The following is a 21,881-nucleotide window of genomic DNA, read 5'->3' as shown; positions in this document are numbered from 1 at the left end:
TATGTTATGTTAAAAAGACTTCTATAGCGCACAGCTGCCCTAGCAAAGGGGCGTCCTGCCGCTTAGGATAGGCAGAAGAAACACAACACAACAGAGAACAACAGAAAAACCAGAAGGGACAAAACACTAAGGTGCGGGAGGGAACAAAAAAGTTTTAATAGCTCTCCTGAACTCAAGCAGGTCATCGAGAGCACGAATATGACATGGAAGTGAATTTCAGAGTTTAGCAGCTAAAACACGAAAGGATCGTCCACCTGCTCTGCAGAGCTTAAACCGTGGGACAACAGCCAGATTTTGGCCGAAAGACCTCAGAGATCAAGAGGTGACGTATGGGGTAAGAAGATTCTCAAGAATCCGAGGAGAGGACAATTTGAGAATCTTAAAGGAGAGACATAAGGTCTTAAAGTCAATCCTTTGCACCATCGGTAGCCAGTGGAGTGCATAAATGGTTCCTTTTGCAGAGCAAAACATCGGATGCCCTACCACGGCCCTAGCCGCAGCATTCTGTGCACGCTATAGCCGGGCAACTTCCGCTTGATTGATTCAGCTTCATGTTTTCATTTCATCAGATGTTTGTTAATTAACAGTAGGAGGTACTATTAGACTTCCGTTTTATGTTACTTGAGAGGAAGTCAGCCTTCTTGGAGGGATGGGAAGGCTGGTGGGCTTAATTTACATTTTGCTTTAAAGGGTCAGTCCATGGGTGCTAAAACTCACTTTGTTACGACTGTGGCAAGGATGATTTGCACTTGAAGAAGATTACCGGCAAATAACTGGGGCTTTCATAGACAAACTTTGAAATGTTTTCTAGATTGTATGTGCACTGTACAATACAGCACACAGTCAAACTTGGGAAAGTTGAAGAAAATATTTTTTTTCTAATGTTACGTTTGTCTGAGGAGGCAAGATTTTTTCAGCTCAATTTTTCTGCAGATAGGGCTTTGTATCAAAATCCATGGGTGGTTTTAGCTCCATTTATTTTTATCTTGTACATTAGCAATCTTGGTAGGGAATTTAGTAATTGCACCCCAGATGACCCTATGGTGAATGGTGCCCCTGTTTGGACATTATTGTACACAAATGATGTGGTGTTAATCTCTCAATCCCCTAAAGTCTTGTGTCATCTTTTTCAGTATTGCGTTTTTATGTGTGGAGGCGCTGTCGTCAAAGGCAATGACGTTTACCTGGTCTCGAGCCCTCAAGCAGCATCGAGCTCCCAACAACGCAAACAATCAGAAAAGAGCTTCAAAATCAATAACTCTTGACTACTCGATGGTAAATTCTCCGGAGCAAGACGTCCCTTGATCGCATGTCACCACCTTGCTAGAGAAGGTAAAACGGTTAGTTTTGAAGCTTCTTTACTGCCGGGTTCACAAATCTTCTAACTTCTGCTTCTGTGCTTCTTGTAAATAGTGGCAGAAATCGTCAGATGTCCTCGTCGCCAATATAAAATGCATGAAAGTCGATATAATGAAATAAATCCAAGTATTTATTATGAAGGTACAAGGTTGAAGCACAGCACATCAGTCATCCAACAGGTCTCCTGTATAACCTTCAAATATAGAATCTGGAACCCGGGATGTAAGATGCAGGCACGCATCAAACATTCCAGGTGTCAGATCCATACAAAATAAAAACATAGAAAACATAAAGGAAAATTATAATAGAATGTAACAGTCTTGTGTCATCTTTTTCACTACTTTGTTAATTTTATGGCCTGAATGGATTTATTAGCTAATTTCCCAAATATTTTATAATCACCTGTGGCCAAAAGCGCATGCAACCCTTAAATATCACAGTGGGAAAGGAAGTGTTATTGAGCACTGGCTCCTTCTCCTATCTGGGGGTCACTTTCAGCACATCTGGGACATGGTTTGCGCACATCACTCAAAGTAGAACCAAGTTTCCCAAGGGTGTTGGCTCTCTGCTGAGTCTTTCCTCAACCCTTGGAGAGTGGGTTATCTCACCCCTCTTGCAAATATGTTTGGCACAATGTGTTCTTATAGCATCCTAAGATATCAGGTATATGTGGCCTGGTGACTCAACTACCCTCCATAGGGAGGAAAATCAATTATGTTGGAGAGTATTGTCAGCCCCTGTGTAACCCTCTAGCTTTATTTGCTACAATGAACTAGTATTAGACTTTCTGAGAGATTTTATTTGTAGCTGGCCAATTCTCTTGTGGCTATCTATCTGAAGCTCAGAAGAAGCAAAAGTAACTAGAGAGATAGTTTTAGACTGTTTTGTCATGTGATATGGGTCTTTTGATCCCCTGGATACGGTACGCCCAAAACATTCTGGAAGCTATTGGATTGACTGATATATTTTTAGATAGAATGCCGCGGATAGCCCCTGTCCACAAGCAAGTGCAAGTCCTGTTCCTAGAGCGAGCTAAAGAAGCAAGAATGAAGGCTGAAAGACAAAAATCAAGTATTAAGCATTGTTTATATATTAATCCCGGGGCCATTTCTACCAGCTAGCTGCAGAATACTAATAAGAGCTGGGAAATGCTTTTATTGTTCAGCTTTCAGGCTGATATATTGAAATATTTTCTTTGTTTCCCAGCTGGACACCAACCCCAACCGGACTCTAGAGAATACTCTTGTAATAATTTGAATAAACAAACTATGTTACATTTTCTATTCTTTTGTGAATATTTTAAAATGCATACCAAAAGATTCCTTATGTTACTGTTGAGCCTTAGGAACCTACGGCTTTGTATGCAAGCATATAGGGCCATATTACCAAGCAATAGCGATAATTATCGCTATTGCTTGGTTAGAGACAAAATTTACCGCTGAGCTGCGGCGTTTTTTATCACAGATAAACCTTGGTATTACCAAGGTTTATCGCAAATGCGATAAAAAACGGCCGCAATGCATGAATATCGCTGAAAAGTCCGCGATATTCATGCATTACCGAGCCAATGCTCTTAGCCATGTTATCCACCTCCCATTGGATAACATGGCTAAGAACTGCTCAGGGCAGGTGTTAGCTTTTGGAGATATTCGCGCTTAGCGCGAATATCTCCAAAAGTTGGTAATAGGAGATAGCGATGTTAGCGACTGTTTCCAGTCGCTAACATCTTGGCACGCCCACTTTGCATGTCATTAGTGATAAATATCACTGACATGCAAAGTGGGGCCCAAGATGATCGCTATCTCCTACTAGCTGTCGCTAACTGGTGTTAGCGACAGCTAGGTAATAGGGAGATAATTTTATCTCCGCTTTCTTGGCTTTTAAAGCCAAAAAAGCTTGATAATATGCCCCACAGTCTGTTCTCGGAGGTCGATATTTTTAGTTTTCGTCGATTGATTAATTGGTACCGGACTTTCTTTTAATCTTGGTTTTGCTAAACCCATCCAGTTTGTCTTCAGATTGTTGGTCTTTAATATCTTAAATCTGATGATTTGATGTATTTTATCTGCATGTTTTAAATAATCTGTTTGTATTCTATCGCTAATTTTAACGTCTTGCACGCTTTTATGGCTGCTTGCAGCCACACAAGAAAATGTGTATTCTGATAATATGCAAACACCAGACACAACTGTCAAAACATGGCGAATGATTCAAGCAAATAAGTGTTTTTCAATGTTTGAAAATTTCCGAGATGAAATACGTTGCAGAGTTACTCAAAGCAAACGTTGCTTTCTGCAGAGCAATTCACAGACCTCATTACATCAGCATTTTCAAATACACATTTTGTAATACAGTTTCATCCATGCTTACATATCCTTGTCTTTCATTTTTCTCTTAGTGCTAAAAACGATATAGCTAATTACAAAAGAATAAAGCTAATCACCGTTACTAAGTAGAGTATTATTCATAAAGAAATAGTTGCTTAAAGCCATGAACAATAATTGCAATCATGCTGCATTTAACTCTAGCTAGAGGGACACAAAAAAATTTAACTACTAACCAAGAAAGCTATTGTGTCCATTTTTTTAACATTCATTTAGTGTGACGATTAAGAATTGCAAAATATGCCCATATGTAAAATATGTAAAAAAACGAAACATAACATTAGCTTGCACTTATTTTTTACAGAAACAGGAAAATGAGATGCCATTGCTCTGATGTAGATCTTGAGCCTTGGAGTCACACCATTGGAATTTAAAGGAGAAATGCAACTAAACAGCTGCAAATGTTGTATGCAATCAAAGTCCTGTTTAAACTACGCTGGAACAGGCATTTTTTCAAAAAGTCATTGTGGGAGTAAGTACAGCCACTGTTGCTGACATGTTATAAATGTGTTGTCAAGACTAGCACGGTAGAGGCTACAGCAAATTCGCCTTTTCTGTATGGCCACCCAAGATTCTCACCTTTTTCTGGACCTTACTTTTGCTGTTATTATGATTCTGTACCCTGTGACACTGTTACTCAGTGCAACAATGCATGTGCTCCAGCTGTAATATAGTATTGGTAGAGTTGGTTTTACCCAAGTGGTCTTTTATTCTTTCCTGTAAGGCAATCGTAGATGGCACAGAAAAAGCACCAATGCCATTGGAGTTAAATGCCGTATGTTAAGCTGGAGTGCACCTTTACACTGCCTTTACACAATTCTTAACAACTACTGAATGGATTTACACCAAATAAAACAAGGCACAATCTGCATAACCAAGTCTATCTTTCTGCCAAATATGGTTCAATTCCATTCAGCAGTTCGAGCTGTAGACATGTTCATAGGTCCTAAGGGAATTAACATGGGAAAACACACTTTTTTTACACTCCTTTTTCTCTGCCCCGATTGACGGTCCGCCCGAATCTTTCCGCGCTCAACTAGTCTCACTATGACACTTTTTGGGGAAAATTTTTTGAACATTCTTCAAACAGTGCCAAAGATATAGGCAAGTCACAAAACACTTTTTTAATTGAAACATATTCATAACTATAACTACCTTCTGGAAACCGACAAAATATAATGGAAAAAACTGAGATTACAGGGACATTATAGTTTGTCTGACAATTTACTCATACAAACCCTGAGAAATTCAGCAGTTATGGTCACCTGAGCAAACTATAACTTACGTCCCTGCAATGTACTGCTTATGAATTCACATATTACATTACTCATGACATTGTCAGTGACATCACTCATGACCTCCTCATGATTCTCCTCTTACCATTATATGACTACCTTGACTGCTCCAGCATGCTTCTTCCCAGTCACTTCCACATACATTAGAGACATTCTGTCTCTGCAGCTACACTAGTCTGGTAACCTTATCATTAGCCTTGCCTTAGTGCCACTCCCCGGTACTTTATTCAATGTATAATGTATTTTAGAATATGATATATGTATTTATAGAGCACACATATAACTCTCAGCATCATGCGGTTGGCATCATAATAATAAGGTTTTTAGGCTGCCTACTTAGAAAGATAGTGAGAGGTCCATATTAACATTGTGAAACAAAATATTACATACATTTCACAGTTTCACTTTTCACAGAAAATATTGCTAATAATAAAAATACATTAACCTGTGTAGAGCCTTTAAAAAACTCAAAAATCCTTTACTTTATATAGTGCCGCAATACGATTTTGAATGTTGGGATGAGAATGTCCCCTGCATGGTTTACAGCTGTGTTCCCCTGTACTGAGTGCCCAACTGCAAATATTGGGTAACCTGGGGGCATATTAATGAATTTTGTGGTGCTGGGCCGTGCAGCAAGTTACCTTGATGCGCTGCCCTGCATTACAGGGAAAGGGCAGGAATGCACCGTATTTGTCCAATACAGTGCATTCCTGTCCTTTTCCCTTGCGCTGGTTCCGTTATGGAAGCCTTGCACCAATGAGGGCACCCTTGCACGATGGTGCAAGGGAGCCAGTGTTGTAGATGAGATAGTTTCTGTTCAGGAAGGGGTACCTTCCTGCATAGAAACAATCCTGAGAGGCTTTTTCATCTTTCTATGTGTGCTGCAGAATGCAGCACACATAGACAGAGGATGAAACAAGGAAAAATAAAGATTTTTCTCCTCGTTACCCCTTACCTGGGGAGGCATATCCTTTTGGCGCATTCTCAGGTTTACAAGGTCTTGTAAATATGGGAATGTGTAAAAAAAACATGGGAGTTGCAGAGTAGCACAACACATCGATTTTCACTGCATTGCATTAATACAGATTTTTCGAACCACTCATAGAAATGCAAAGCGTCTTTATATGGCTTTGAAAATCTGGCTTAAGATTTAAATCTCTCTTCCATCCTGTTACCTGGTGCATGAGTAATGCAAACCGGTCAATAAATATGGTCCCTGTTTTTAAATTTTGATCTCAGCCTTGCACTACTTTGGTGTGTACACAATAGCTTAGGTCTATACCCAGACTTAGGAGATGTCCTCAACTGATCCTGTGACCTGGAAGGGCGCATCAAGCATGTCGGTATTTGACTGACATTGGGTTGACTAATGTTTCTGTCATAGGATTAATGAGTAGAGGAGTCTTGGCAGCATGCAGTGTTTTGGGAATTATTACTTGTGACCAGATATTTGTATCTGTGTCAATGGTGCAGCAGTGGCCTACCCAAGTATAGTTCTTCAGTGTGCTAGCCCAGATCCTTGCGCTGCCATCCCAAGTGTATGTGTACCATGTTTTTGTATGCGGTCTGTGTGGGGAATGCATTATGGGGCAAATTCACAAAGGCAAACTTACACATAAGTGAATTTAAAATGTGTGATTACTCTTACACTTTTGAGTAACTTCACTACTTTTGGATATTCACTATTTATGAGTGTTGAGTTACTCAAAGTGTAGACTTACAAGCTTCCATCCCTGAAACAGGAGTCGGAACCAAACTTACAAAAGTATAGGTACTACAGCCAAAACAAAGCAGTAGAGAGTCCAGAATGACACCTGGACAACTACTGATACCACAACCCCTTCTATAGAAACTAATAGAGGCACAAACATAAAATAGAATAGATTGGTGCTGTATTTGCTTCAGCTATAAGCTGGAGTACATTTACTAATGTTTTTAACCTTTTTAACTGTAGTGGATTCAAACATGCAATTTGCAAATAGCAACTGGCTTACCCTGAATGAGAGGGTGCCTGTCCCTCCCTAAACTCCTTCTTATCCCTCCATTAAACTCTCCATATATTGTAATAAAAACACCCTGTTTTTCAACCACTCCCCCTGGTCCCTCCTACATTTACTGCTAAGGAGTAAACGTGTGAGGCTCTCACCATAGAAAGGTTAGGTGTAGGTAGAAATGTATAATTGTAGGTTTGTGAAGAGAATTTTGTAGTATTTTAATAGTACTATTGTAGGTCTTAAACATACTACAAAATGAAGTTTGTGAATATGCCTATATGTGTGTGAATGAACCAGAGTATGGAGTCTTGCATATTCCATTTTTGAATCCCCTTCCCATTCCTTCGTACAAGATGGAGGTGAGTGAAAGCGTATTGCTGACATTCCTAGAATCTGACAGAGTAGACATTGACACTTATGATGGGACAAATGAGACAAGGCTCATTACAAAATTCAGTTAGGTTCTTTTGCTGCAAGGGGCTGCTGATTAATCATCCTGTATCACTTATATTTTGTAGATAGTGGGGGTGAAGGGTGAAAATGAAGTATCTGTAATTCAGAGTAAGAGGGATTCTTTAGATTAGGCCTGCCTTTTGCTCTTCCCTGATCACTGTTCAGGGTGGTGGTTGATAAGCTAGGTTTAGAAAGCTTACATCTCTTTGTGTCTGTGTTGGGTGTATTCCAGCCTGGAGACTGCCCTGCTTTTAGGGGCATCAACCTGTACAAATTCTGTATCTGGAGAACAGAATGGAGGGGACAATTGAAAGAAGAAGTACATCAAAGCGGTTCTGAAAGTGCAGACAGAGTATCCACATCCCTCTCTGCTTTGCTTACATAACTTTAACTAGTCCCCTTGTTGTAAGGCTAAGTTATCTTTGACCACAAAGGGACTGCTCTGCAGAGCACTCTGAGGACTCCTGTGCAACCTGAGTTGCTGTCTGTCTGACAACCAGCTTCCCATAGGTGAAAAAGAAACATCACCTGGAGTCATACTTTGCTGAACTACTGTTCCCCTTACCTGACACATGTGGAAGCCAATATGCCTTTCGTAAGAGAGAAAGAGACTGCAAATCCTCCAGGAGATGTGTTTGCTTAGGCAGTGCAAGAAAAAGCCACCACCCCAGTTATATAGGACTAAGGCCAATGAATACTGCAGAGTGTGATGAGCAAGCCCTGGGAATGTGGGCACAGCCTCTCCATGAGTGAATTTCTAAGAGGGAATCACAAAGCTGAGAAGACAACACAACCTTCCAAGTAGACCAGTCACAGCTGATAATGCCACATAAGTCAAAAACTGTGTCTTTGGTGGATGTCCCCATTGAATCCAGAGCTGTTCCATGGCAAATGCTGCCATTGAAATCCAAAGCTATTCCAATGGTGAATAGTGCCATTGAAAACTAATAACTTCGCCCATGGTGCTCAACACCACAGAAACCAAGAGAATGCACATGGTGGTCGCCTCTGCATTGGCCATCTCCCTATCTCCTTTCCCTTGATGATCGATCTACCTTGTTACATGCCATCATTCTTCTGATCTTACCTCATTCTTTACTCTCTTTCGCCTTTGTTTATGCAAAAAGTAATTGCCGTTCCAATTCTCTTTAAAGTGCCCACATATCTTGTGGTGCAGTGGCACTACAGATATACTCGCAAATAAATAAAGTTACGAAAATATTGGTAAGGTTTGCAGTGTTCCCAATGATAAAAAGATCAAGATTGCGGTCTATACATTGCAAACTAGATGAGTAAAATCCGCCCACCAACACCGTAACATTTATTGTTCATGACCCTAGTTTTCATCAATAGCTAAATCATTGCAGGAACAAAGTAAATGTCAGTAGCTTTGCTCTATGCAAATAACCAGCAAAGTAAGCACACGTTATCCCGGAGTTTGTGGTGGTGGTCACTCAAAATGGGGATCTGTGACTGACTACTAAGGTAGCTCCAAAGATAGCAACTTCCCCCAGACAGATGGCCAACCTTCATGAAGCAGTCCAATAGAAATCAAAGTCTGCCCACTGCCACAAAGGTCTTGTCTAAGGCAGTAAACAACTAAAAGCTCAGTTAGCCAGTTGGCCAGCTAGGTGGACCACAATAGGATGGTCAATGAAAGATAAAAGGTAAAATAATGGGCTTCAGAGAGGGAGTGTGATTGCCTAACAGAGTTATCACTCACCTATCCTGCAGCAGATTTGTTTTGTGGCAGCTTTCCACTGGTCTCATGTGATCGTCCAGGAGGGGTTTAGGTGCTATGTTCCCTTCTCTTGACCCCTTTTGCTTGCTTTTGGTTTACTTGCAGTAAGAGAAGTAACAGCGCAAGACAGGCCTTAATTAGGGCTTTCTGCCTTGTTTCTGGCCAGGAGGATTCCTGAAACATTCAGCCTCACATTTTAGAAGCACTAATAGTAGAAGTGTACTTGCTTTCTAGTGATCACAATCCTGACACAAATTATGCTCTTTGTGATATTGAACATCCTAAATACACAAAAAAATAAACACAAAGAGACCCTATCTTCCACAAGTCTCTAGATGTAATTTACATAGGGAGGCGAATAAGCTGTTCTAATAGGTGCATACACAACCACTAAAAATGTACAATAACTAAATTCTGGGCTTGTGCAGAGATAATCAAGGGGGTCAACCTTGATGAAGCACAATTTTAAAAATCATAATACATAACACATTTACTTATTAAAGACACAACATTTTTAGACACAGTGACACATAAAACTGAGACCAGTGTAGTATAAGCACCTTAAAAGCGTGCTTTAAAAGGTAAGATGAAAAAACCTACATACAAAGTAATACTAATACATATAAATGATTTGCACTAATTAGAATTTCTTAGGAACATGTTTAATAGCATTTACTGATTAAAATTGCCCTATTAATAAAGTGGCCTAGTGCCTATTGCCTTCTGGTAGAATGCACCATATAGAAAAATCGGTGCAAAAATGTGTAGATACTAGGTATGATTTTGACATTGTTCATAATAATATTAGAGATGTTATGGTTTATGAAAAGTGAAAAACACATTTTGAAGTGTGAATTTAGAAAAATATATACTTATATGAATATTGAGAAAATCGTGGTAGTAGGGTATTTCTAATGTTAGCTATTTCCATGTAATAATGTCTGGTGAAAGTTCTACACATTTCTTTTTGAATTGATTTTATGCCATCATATTTGATATTGATTTTGAGTTTATTACTTTTAAAATGAGTAATGCCAATTTAAAGCCTCTTTCAAATATGTTTTTCTCTAATGCTTACCTTTGCCCTGACCTAACACAATGGTCCTTTTACAACTAGTGAAATGTTGCTTTATTTTTTCAGTACATGTGCAACTTTCAGCATTCCTAAATGTTTTTTCAACATTCACAGTGAATTATTCCTGTGGGAACAGGATTTCAACTGTTACTATAGACTCATACTTTGAATTTCTTTTTCACCAATGTTAGCCTATGTGGATTTCCGAATCTTTAGTTACTCCTGAGTTGCACGGGGAAGCATCTTAGTGTTGGAAGTGTCTTAGGTGACATTATATGAATCTGAGCATATGACAGTCTTTCGATGATGGTGTGATGCTACCTCACAGGGACTTTATTAGAGACTTTATAAAAGAAGAAACCCCAAAGGAGTGCAATGCAGATGGCACTTGATTTTAGCTTCTTGACAAACACCATACTTTTTCTTTTCCCCTTGCAAGAGAACGCTACACTAATCTATTTTTGATGATTACTAAAAGCTAGCCTCTTACTTTTGTACTGCTTTTCTCATGCTACAGTTGGTAGCTTATGGGCTGAAACCTTCTTAGCCAAGCCATTTCATTTTCATTTCCCTCTAATTCTTTTGTTCTATGCAAATGGACTCACCCTTTATGCACTTTAAATCTGAACATTTTCCCCTTCTTCTTTAGGATTTGAGCTGTCGGACAAACAAACAATCCTTCTGCCTTTAATGGTAGTGGACTCTGCAATTCAGTAAACTGATTTTATATTAACCATCCAATAAAGCCTTGCCTAAATGTTTGGTGCTTTAATGCAAGTTGTGATATTCTTAACTGAAATTCTTAAAAGACTGCTTATTGCTATGTTTTTTTAATCCTCAATACAATAACCAAATAATCTAATATTTGTCTGAGTCTATTATTGAGTTTTGTTGGTTCTTCCGTTTAAACTATGCTAGTTTACTGATGGCTTAAAAGCGTTGTAGGGAGAATGTAATGTAAATTGATATTTGTATAGCGCACTACTCACCCACAAGGGTCTCAAGGCGCTTGTATGAATACCACTGTGGAACCCATCCTGGCTTTCCCTGTGAGGTGTCCACTCCTGGGCACCCCCAAGGTGGAGGCCAGGCATTCTTAGCGTTGTGGGGGCCGTTGTGGAGATTAAGCAAGCTATTGCCCAGAGTTGCAGAGTGGGACTCCATGATTGGAATAGGCACCGAGGTGAGAATTATCAGGTCCGTGGAATTTTTGAGCCCAAGACCCGCCGAGGCGGGGAATTGAACCCTGGTCCCGGGCCAGACTTCTGCATCAGGGTCTGCCGCTCTAGCCATTGAGCCACACATCCCCACTATTCAGAATCAGTGAGCTCAGTCAGAACAATAAGTATTACTTCTTTTGTTCTATGCTGCTGTTGCAGAGCTTTTGGTCTGCATAATTCAAGTCCGACTTAACCTCTTCAGGAGGTTGGGTCTTCCGGTTGCTAGTCTTTATTTCTGCAGCATGGCCTTGAGAGTGGTATACCTAATTATGATCTCAAATTTGAGAGTTAACTGTTAATTATTGGTCCTCATTGGACAGCTAAAGGGTGTTATGGGCACCCTAATTTTCACCCCTCCTATAAGGGGAGAAAGATTCAACAGAGAATCATTACCTCTGTGGTAAAAACAAATGCTGCAGATTATCTAATCGTAAAGGGCCCAGTACAGTTAGAGTAGTAAGGAGACTAAGCGTATAATAAAAGTTTACCACGCTTGTGCTGCAACAAAACCTTTTGGTCAATATGGTATAATGATATGAATGGTGAGTCATCCTTCTAAAGATATATTGAAGAAGTGTCCATAGGGAACACCAATTTAAAATTTGAGGATTCTCCCAGAATCAGTGGACCAACCAAAAAGTGATTATGAATAAACTGCAGACTAACTGTTATGAACAAACAAAAATTGGTGTGGCGGGCACAAATAGACTGGCTGTCCAGGACTTTCATCATTAGATAGGGAATCAAGTTTTGCTGCATGTGCTCTAAAATGACCTGATTCATATTTGTACATAAGAGTGTTAAACCTAATTGAGGTGGAAAATGAGGATTTCACTAGCAAAATGTATGACTTCTTGTGCAGTTGATCAGGAATCCTTATTGAATCATTTATAAATATCCGTACACCATGATCTTCCACTCCTTTCATCATCACCGTCTTTTTTTCTGCCCCTTTTCATAGAGATGTATTTCCACTTTCAACAACCTCTTTATGATGCATTACTGGCCATTAATGGTCTATAAAGGTAACCAAATAATTATAGCAATATCTCATGATATATCTGGTCTTTTTTGGATTGTTAATGTGATACTACACTTACTTCCACATTTTGCTAAAACATCCAGGGGAAGTACTCCAGATCTACTGAGTTACCCTGGACATCTACTCCAAACATGGCCATCACATTCGGTCACTGGTCCCACCAGGATTACCAGTGCACTTGTTTTTAGGCCAGCTGTGTCTTAGATATGCAAATATCTAAAATATCTAAGATATAAATAGAGGGGCTAAATATATAGCAATGGCGTTAGCTGATTAAGAAGTTTTCTGGATGTTCACCTTGAATACCAAAGATAAGGGACTCAATGAGATTTTCCCATGGGATAATGCCATCACATGAGAATCACAAAAGGCACCTTGGGATGCACCTCTATCTGTTTTGGCCTTTTGCCTGTATCTCATTAGTTTTTTCTCTGTTCTATTGTGCTGCCGCTTGTTTATTTTTCCTCTCTCCATATATTCCCATGCGATTGCATAGATTTAGTGACAGTATCCTGTCGCAAGACAGCTTGGAGGCTTTCATGCCCCGTTATTGCCTGGAGTTCGGCGCGACTGGCCCCGCCCACCACCTTCACCTTGGTATGGAGCAATAGGCGGAACCTATACTTTTGGCACTAATGTCAGATGCCAGCACATTCTTCCGTGCCACATTTATAGCCCATCCCCTCAGTTATGGCATTTAGATCACCCGGCCCCTGACTGGCCACCCTGCTGAACACTACAGCTGCCATCACGCAATCCCTCGCTAAGGTGAGACTTATAAATAATAATAATAATAATAATAATAAAAAGATAATTTTTTTGCATGATTTAAGAAAACCTTTGCAAAGTACAAAAGATATAATTATGGCACTTATTAAAATATTAACAGATTATAACACTTAGTACGTTTGGTAAAATGGAATCCCAATTCCAATAATACAAAGCACCCAGCCCCCTCATGTTCGAGGTCTCTTGTGGGTGCGCTGATCCCCAGATGCCTATGAGGACACTCCCATCAGGTCAATTGTGGTCGTGGCCAAGATTGTGTTTTGAGTCCCCAAAGTTGTCCAGCCTATTGGCCCTTCCCTTTTTAATATCGGTCTTATTTTGGTGTTTCCGACAGTTGCGTATCTAGGCAGGCTTCCTGCTATTGTAGAGGACCATGGATCTGCACCTCTAGCTGAGGTTGGGGTCAACATCCCCCCTCCCCTGATTTCTTTAATGCACGGTCCAAAATCCTCACCAGTGCACAGTCGAAATGTGTGTCCCATGGGTTAAAGCAAGACAATACTGCAGATCTGCACAGTCTAACTTCCTTCTCGTTCCAGGCCCTCCGTAAAAGGGTCCTTATTTCTTTCAAGAAACTAGGGCACAGGCACAGAGCGAGTTATGTCTTCCCTATGGTTGCCACAAAATCGACATTATTCCTGGGCTTGAACTCTTTTCCATTTGGGAAGATGGCATGACAAGTTGATTACCTCCTATCTTAGTCTTAAGTAACAACGTTTGTTGTGTGCGTTGATAGGACAAGTTAAATAACTCTGAGGTGTCAGCTGGTCATACAATATGAGGGTCATCCAACCATGGCTTCTTCTTGCAAGACTCGCCTTGTCTTCCATAGAGGAGAGCTTTTTTGCACTTATTTTTTCTAGCCTTTTAAACTCATTTTGGCTAACGTATAGGTCCCAGACTTCACTCAGGCCTAAGGTTTTTAGCCCGCTTGACAAATAGCCATGCCCTGCTATCCATCGTTTTGTATTCAAATTGGACCATAGGTGTTCCGCTAGGTTGCCCTCTTTCGATGACCTCAGCTTGTGGCAACACATTAGAAAATTCATCAATCTGCCCAGCGATTGTTTGCAAATACCCAGTTCCAGCCTGATTTGTGCCGATGATGTAAAAGATGGTAGCTGGAAGACTGTTCTAAAGATATTAACTATGATTTTATATATTTGGTCGCTGTCCAGTCCTTTTAGCGCCTCGTTTCCATATGTTAGGGTTGGGATGACTTTTGCCTGTGCCACCTGAAGTGTTGGAGCGAATGTTAGGCCACATTGTTTCTTGTGGATAGATCTGAGGGCAAAAGCTAGTGCTGTTCCTTTCTTTTTTTGCTCTCCAGATGGCTATTGTATCTTCCATTGTTGTCAAAGAAGACTCCTAAATACTTATGGCTTTTAGATTCTATGATGCTTTCTGAGTTTAGGACCCATGCCATCTTCTTTGGCCTTACCGGATGAACCGCCAAAATTTTTGTGTTCTTATTATTTACCTGGAGCTTGTTTTTATTTGAGTATGCGGCAGTTGTGTCCATGAGCCTTTGTAAACCTATCTTTGTGTTGCTTAGGAGGACCAGGTCGTCGGCGTATAAAAGGTTTGACAACTGTAGGCTGCCTAGTTTGGGAGCATGAGCGCTAACTGTGTTTAGGGCTTCTGGGAGATCCGATAGAAATACATTTAAAAATGTTGGTGCGAAGACACATCCTTGTTTGAGACCTTTCGTTGTAAAAATTCGTCGTGACAGTCTGGAACCGTTGCCAATCTTTATCCTGACCGATGTGTCCTGGTGCAGTAACTCTAGGGCTCTTAGTAAACCATTTGGGATGTTCAGTGCGAAGAGCTCCTGCCATAATTTAGCACTATTGACCTTGTCGAACGCCGATCTACAGTCTATAAATCCCATGTAAAACGTAAAAGTTATTGGGAACTCGTGGTGCCTGCACCTAATTTTAATGGGAAAGCTAGGCCCTAATAGTCCGTTTATCCACTTGTTTCGTTTCCCAGAGGCTATGTAGCACTGCCACTACTTTGCACGCCTTTCATCTTCACCCTATCTGACCAAACTGAATTTCAGCCTTCAGGCCCAGCCATCGTCTTTATCTTTGTCCCCACTATTTCCCCAAGGTGAGACTCTAAGCTGGTCGAGAGCTGGCTGTTTCCTTGGTGGCTTATACAGGACCTAAAGGTTTTATCAGTTGTTGTATTTTTCATTTTTTATTTCTCCCTCAGAATTCGGAGCGCCCTTTATTGTTGAGAGGCACGTCAAACTTTCTTCTCGAAAACTGGCGCATCTTGTAGTCTCCCTTATTGGCCACAGCTATCAATGGGACACAGCCACTCCCCTTCTGCTTCAAACTACTCTAAGACCCACTGCTGATTCGCAGGAACCCCACTGTCCTTCATCCCGATTGGGATGTTGTTGTTGTTTTTCCCTGAGCTCTGCCTATGAATAGACTTACCAGACTGCTTTCTTCTTCTCTTTGTGCCTTTTGCATCTACCCAGGTGCTGCTTTTATCGCACTTTTGCTGACATCCCGCAGTTACCTCTGCTTTGCCTGCGCTGACGCTTAGGTAGCACAGCTCATCATGTTTGTTGTCATTACACTTTATGTTTGATTCACTTCTAAAAGTACTTTTGTTTTTCTAAATTCTGCTTCTTCTCCCCTATACTATTTGGCTTGAGATTCTTGCTATTCTTTGTCTTTGATATTGTGCCTTGTTGTATCTCTTATTAGAAAAGGTTGAATGTGTAGATGTTTTGAACATATTATGTATGTTCTTCTGGCACGGCACGAATGAATAGCATTTTTTGTCTATTCTGTCTTTATTTCTGTGAGTGCTTTCCTATATGTCCTTTCCAGTGGGCACACGCTTTCATTTTCTTTGTATTTGCTTATCAAACTTTCAACCATTGCCTTTGTGACTGCATTATGTGACCACCGAATATAAATTTGTACACTGTGTGTGCTATGTGACAATATTAATTGAAATTTGTATAATTATATTCTACACTGTGAGTATATCAAATGTTGTTTATTGCTTGTTCCTGGAACATCCCACTACCACTGTCTTTTGGTACATGCACCCTGAGGAAGGTGAGACCCAACACGGGGTCTAACACCAAAACGCGTGCCGGCGCTACAGTAGTGACATGGACTTTCATGATCAAACTTCCTCCCCCCCGAGGATCAACTATCACGCTATGGATACGAAATTTGTCTATTATCTGACCATTAGTTGATTTTCATTGATTTATCCTCCCTACCTCTCCTTTAGTTACACTGAAGCCTGGTATTAGGTGGATAATATCCTCTGTGTAACTGCTTCTTTGGGGGATTTGTTCATGTCTATTTATTGGTTTATGAATATTGTATCACGGGATGCCTGAGTTTATTGGACGTGTGAGTATAAATGGTTAGGAATTTGGATGTCTGACTTTTTGAGTGTGTGTGGTATTCTATGCTTATATAATTTTTATATACACTTAAAAACAAAAACAGTTTAATTGACAATAATAATAAAAAAAATCTTAATACAATTAATTAATTCTTGTGTGGTCTGGTCACATTTATAGGCCGGTGTTGTTGGTTAATCTAAAATTAGTGACTTTTAGCTCCAGATGATCCACACATGTAGATAATTTGTTCTTTGAGTGTACTATTGATTTCCCCTGTTGTTCTCTACCTTTATCCTATTCAGGGTCCCCCTCTATATGAATGGATGGCTGATTTATACTCTGTGCCCTCACGTGTAAGTCAAATTTCCTCCTCCTCCTGTAAGTGTGTGTTTTCTCCAATCGTGTTTATTTACAGCATATCTCCTATTAATTTATTAAGGTGTCTTGGGTAAGCCATAGTAGACAATTTATGCAATAAATAACATTGTGATGGGATCTTCACACAATGATCTGTACCCTCTACAGCAATAAAAAATGTGTCTCACTGTGAACAGGTGTGAAGTTTTTAAGAGTAATCTTGCCAACTATGCAAATTAATTTCGGCAACAAAGAGTCTGTTATTCAGATGTAAATTAAACACTTGTACATTTAAATCATGTGCCCCAAGGGCCAAAATATCACATTAAACATAGTATAACTCATAATCATATAATGGACAAGAAATTGCATGATATCACACATTATACACTGAGACTTTTAATTAGAGCTTCAAGGATAGTAATTTGTTACTGGCCAGTATCATAGTTGGATACCGTTATTTACCATTGGTGCCCTAGTGCCACTTAAACTGTTACACTCTAGATAGATAACCAAGTGAATCTGTTTGGACGCATGACTATGATTGAGTAGCAAATAAGAATATATTAACAGAAAGTTAATAAGAGCAATTACAATGTTAAACGAGATGAGGTTTTGATAGAGACAAGAGAGAGAGAAAGGGAGACTAACTGAAAGAGAGTGAAAGGTAGGCAGATAGATAGATAGATAGATAGATAGATAGATAGATAGATAGATAGATAGATAGATAGATAGATAGATAGACAGACAGACAGACAGACAGACAGACAGACAGACAGATAGATAGATAGATAGATAGATAGATAGATAGATAGATAGATAGATAGATAGATAGATAGATAGATAGATAGATAGATAGATAGATAGATAGATAGATAGATAGATAGATATTATGTTGGGCATTGTATAGTTACAAATACACTTTAGGATCTAATAGACCTTCAAGGCAAAACAAGACCGTGTTAACAAGAGAGTGGGACTCTTACAATTCATGCTGAGAGTCAGAAACCATAAACATTATGCCAGGAGTGACCTCCCTCGAGTTGAGTTTAGTGTTAACAAACGATTTGAATATGGAAATGAATGGTTCTCCTTTTTTAAATTTTTTTTAAAATTTATTTATTGAGAGTTCATGCCAGTAAATACATATTCATAAATGCGTACTTAAATACATAAATAGATACGAAGAATTATACCATCAAATAAAAGAACAGAAAGAATAATAAACAATAAATAGTAAACAATAAACAATAAACAATAGACAGGTTAAATAACTACAATGCCAATAAATCATTCATTTGCACTTTTGCTGTCCTCCAAGTAGCTACTGGGGCCCAAAGTCGCTTACCCATATCCCTTATCTTAGCTCCCTTTAAATCATATAGTGCTTCCTCAATGTTATGTATACCCAACATTCTGCACATCCACATTTGAAAAGTAGGAGCTTCTGTATCCTAAGGACTGCTACAGAGATGAAAACTAAAGCTTCCGCCTCAGTACGCATATTTAATTTCACATCACATCCAATTATTATCAGGGTAGGGGATAGATTGATTTTGACGTCAAGTAACCCCTCTAAAAACCGCACTATTTCAGTTTTAATACTTTTTAGTTTTTCACACCCATGGAACATATGTAAAAGATCAGCTGGACCATTTCCACATCTGGGGCAGTTACTATCTGCCGCTTTCCCTCAAGAGAATAATTTTTCCGGAGTATAGTATAGATTGAATAGCGTTTTGTAGTGTTGGGCCCTGAGATTCGAAGAGCGCAGAAACCTCTTATCCAAAGCTAATGCCTTATCAAGATCTACTTCGGGATCCCCCAATTTTTTGGACCAGGCGGTTTCCATTTTTCCCATATCATCCATCGATGCATCATTAAATATTTTATATATGTCCTTAATTCTATGGCCCCCCGAGTTCAGGTACTCAATTAATTCAAGTCTCCCAAGCAAAGTGATACGTGGCCTAATTGATTTAATTCTATTGACAATCTGTAAGTATTTAAACCCTTGATAACCTTGTAGTGAATAGTGTTGCGTAAGTTCTTCAAGTGTTCTACAGTGATCTCTAATCATTATTTGCCCCAACTCCACAATGCCCTGACTCTCCCAATGATGCCACGCTCCATCCCTGCTAAGGTTTGGAAAGAGTGTTGAGTTCCAAAGCGGTGCTCTCTGATGGATAGTGGGTATATCTAAGATTTTTTTAACAGATTTCCATATATACCATACGTCTTCAAGCGTTTTAAATACAATTTCCTTGTAGTAACTCCTCTGAGTTCTCCTTAATAGGAGCCCTACGGCTTCACTTCCCACCAATAGCTGAAAAATTGATGGTATCACCGCCTGCCTGAGGGTTGGGCCCCCCGGATGAAATAGGATACCCATGTCTGTGAGGTGACATGCGAAAAGATAGCTCTTGAGATCTGGCAATCCCAACCCTCCTCTATCTTGTGGTAATGACATATATCTATTTGATCGCCTTATTTTACCATATTGCCACAAAAATTTCATGAATATAGCCTCAATTTGTTTTTATAATCTTCTCGTCGATTTTAAATGGGATTGACCTTAATTTATAAAGCACCTTGGGAAACATTGTCATTTTTATAACGTTAGCCCTCCCAATCAATGACAGCTGTAATGAATCCATTCTTTTTAATTCTGTTTCCATCAAATGGATAAGCGGTGTATAGTTATCTTCTATTATTCTTCCTGGTTCTGCATTTATTATTATTCCCAAGTAAACTACAGATTCTAAGTATCTATCAACCAACTTGGCTATTTTTTTAGAGCATAATATTTGTGTTTTGTCCACATTTAGTCGGTAACCCGACACATCTCCAAACTTACCGGTTATATTAACTACCTCCCTCATAGCTAGCCCTGGGTCTTTTGTGATAACTGCTAAGTCATCGGCATATGCGAGAAGTTTAGTCTGAAAACCATTTGACATTACTGGTTTAATAACCGCACTGTTCATTAATTGTGTGATTAAAGGGTCTATGTAGAGCGCGAACAGGATTGGAGAGCATGGGCAACCCTGTCTCGTACCCCTTGTTATGTTAATCCTATCTGATCTTTCCCCCATTGATTGAATTCTTGCCGTAGGTGATGAATACATAGCCTGAATGGCTTGACAGAATCCAGGACCAAATCCCCTTGCCTCCAGAACCTTCCATAGAAAACTCCATCTGACGCGATCAAATGCCTTCTCCGCGTCGAGGAGGATCATTGCAACCCCCTCCCCCCTAGCAGCACCGATGTCAAATAAGGTGATAGCTCTCCTAATATGATCTGTGGTTCCCCTTCCTGGGATAAACCCATGCTGCCAGGGGGAAGCCAAGGACGCAATAATCCTCCCCATGCGAGTGGCCATAATTTTTGCATATAGCTTGTTATCACTGTTGATCAATGATATTGGTCTGTAGGAGCCCGGGTTGGTTTTTGGTTTTCCTTTTTTGTCAAAGATCACTGTGAGAAGTTGGCCTGGTATATGATGCTCACTAGTTCTAGTGATCACCTTGTACCATGCCAAGCAACCCTTATGGTGCAGGTTGTAAAGTCAACCTTATAGACAAGCTATCCTAGGGGTAGCATGGACTAAGCAGTCTTAGGCTAAACTCTGTAAAGGCATGTGAAGCAAGCTGTTTTACCATACACAATCCCTTGAATACCAAATGAAAGGACACCACACAGATATATATTGAAAATATATATGGATTTATTACTACAAGTAACCGTGATACTCTTTATGAGCACAGAAGCACAAGCGTTAAAACAAAACACAGTTAAAATACACAAAAGTTGCACGAATATGGATGAGCCCTAGGGGCCACCTAAACCATATACTAAAATAGTGGTATAAGAACCACTATGGGGAAAGTGAAGAGGCCTAGGGCCTGGGGAATCGCTGGAGCTGTTCGAGACTAACAGTGATGAAGTCGGGAAAGGCCCGCGGGACTCGGGTGCAGTGTTTAAAGTGCACGCACTCACCAATGCAAAGTCTATGATGCGTAAAAAGTACAAAGCTAGTTAGAAAGGAACCTTCCGAGTGACCTAGAAAGATGAAACTTTAGACACAGGCCCTAGAGGTGTGTACCAGTGTGGGAACACCGGCGGAGCTGAGTTACCTCACCCACAGGAAGCGGGTGCACAGGGTCGAAGTAGTGTCAGGTTTCGTCACGCTGGTCGTTGGTGCTTGGAGTTGAAGATGCTGCAGGCGGCTCGAGGTGAAGAGTTCCGGTGGATCCAAGGGTGGATGTGAAGAGTTGAAGACCTGAAAGCAGAGGGGACAATGTTCAAAGTCACTAGCCAGTGACTACCGTGGAACCAGATTGGAACCAGGCGATGTCGGGTGCAAACAGGCGCCGAGGTGTAGCTTCTCTCTGCAGCCACGTGGACACCAGGGGTCGAAGACGTCCAGGAGTCGGTCACGAGCTGTCCCACGCAGGCTTCTCGCTGTTGGCGGTATCAGCGACTTCATAGAAGCAAACAGGTCTTGGCTAATGCAAGCCACGCAGGAATCGAAAAAGGCTTGTTACTCGGACCAGCAAGGTCAGAGCAGGTACTCCTTTTTACAGGAGCAAGGGCAAGTCTGGAGCAACCAGACCCGCAGTGAAAGTTGTAGGTTTCGTCGCCAAGATGGCCGCTAGCCACGTGGCAAGTGGCCGGGATGGCGCGTCAAGTGGCACGGTGCAAAAGGGCCCCACGCAGATCGTGGAGATGCTGGGGGGCTGATCTTTGGTGCAAAGGCTGCTCGAGGTTAGGGCTTCTCAAACCC

The sequence above is a fragment of the Lissotriton helveticus genome, chromosome 4_1, assembly GCF_964261635.1.
Source record: "Lissotriton helveticus chromosome 4_1, aLisHel1.1, whole genome shotgun sequence".
Taxonomy (NCBI): Eukaryota; Metazoa; Chordata; class Amphibia; order Caudata; family Salamandridae; genus Lissotriton; species Lissotriton helveticus.
Note: the sequence above shows the minus strand (reverse complement) of the source record.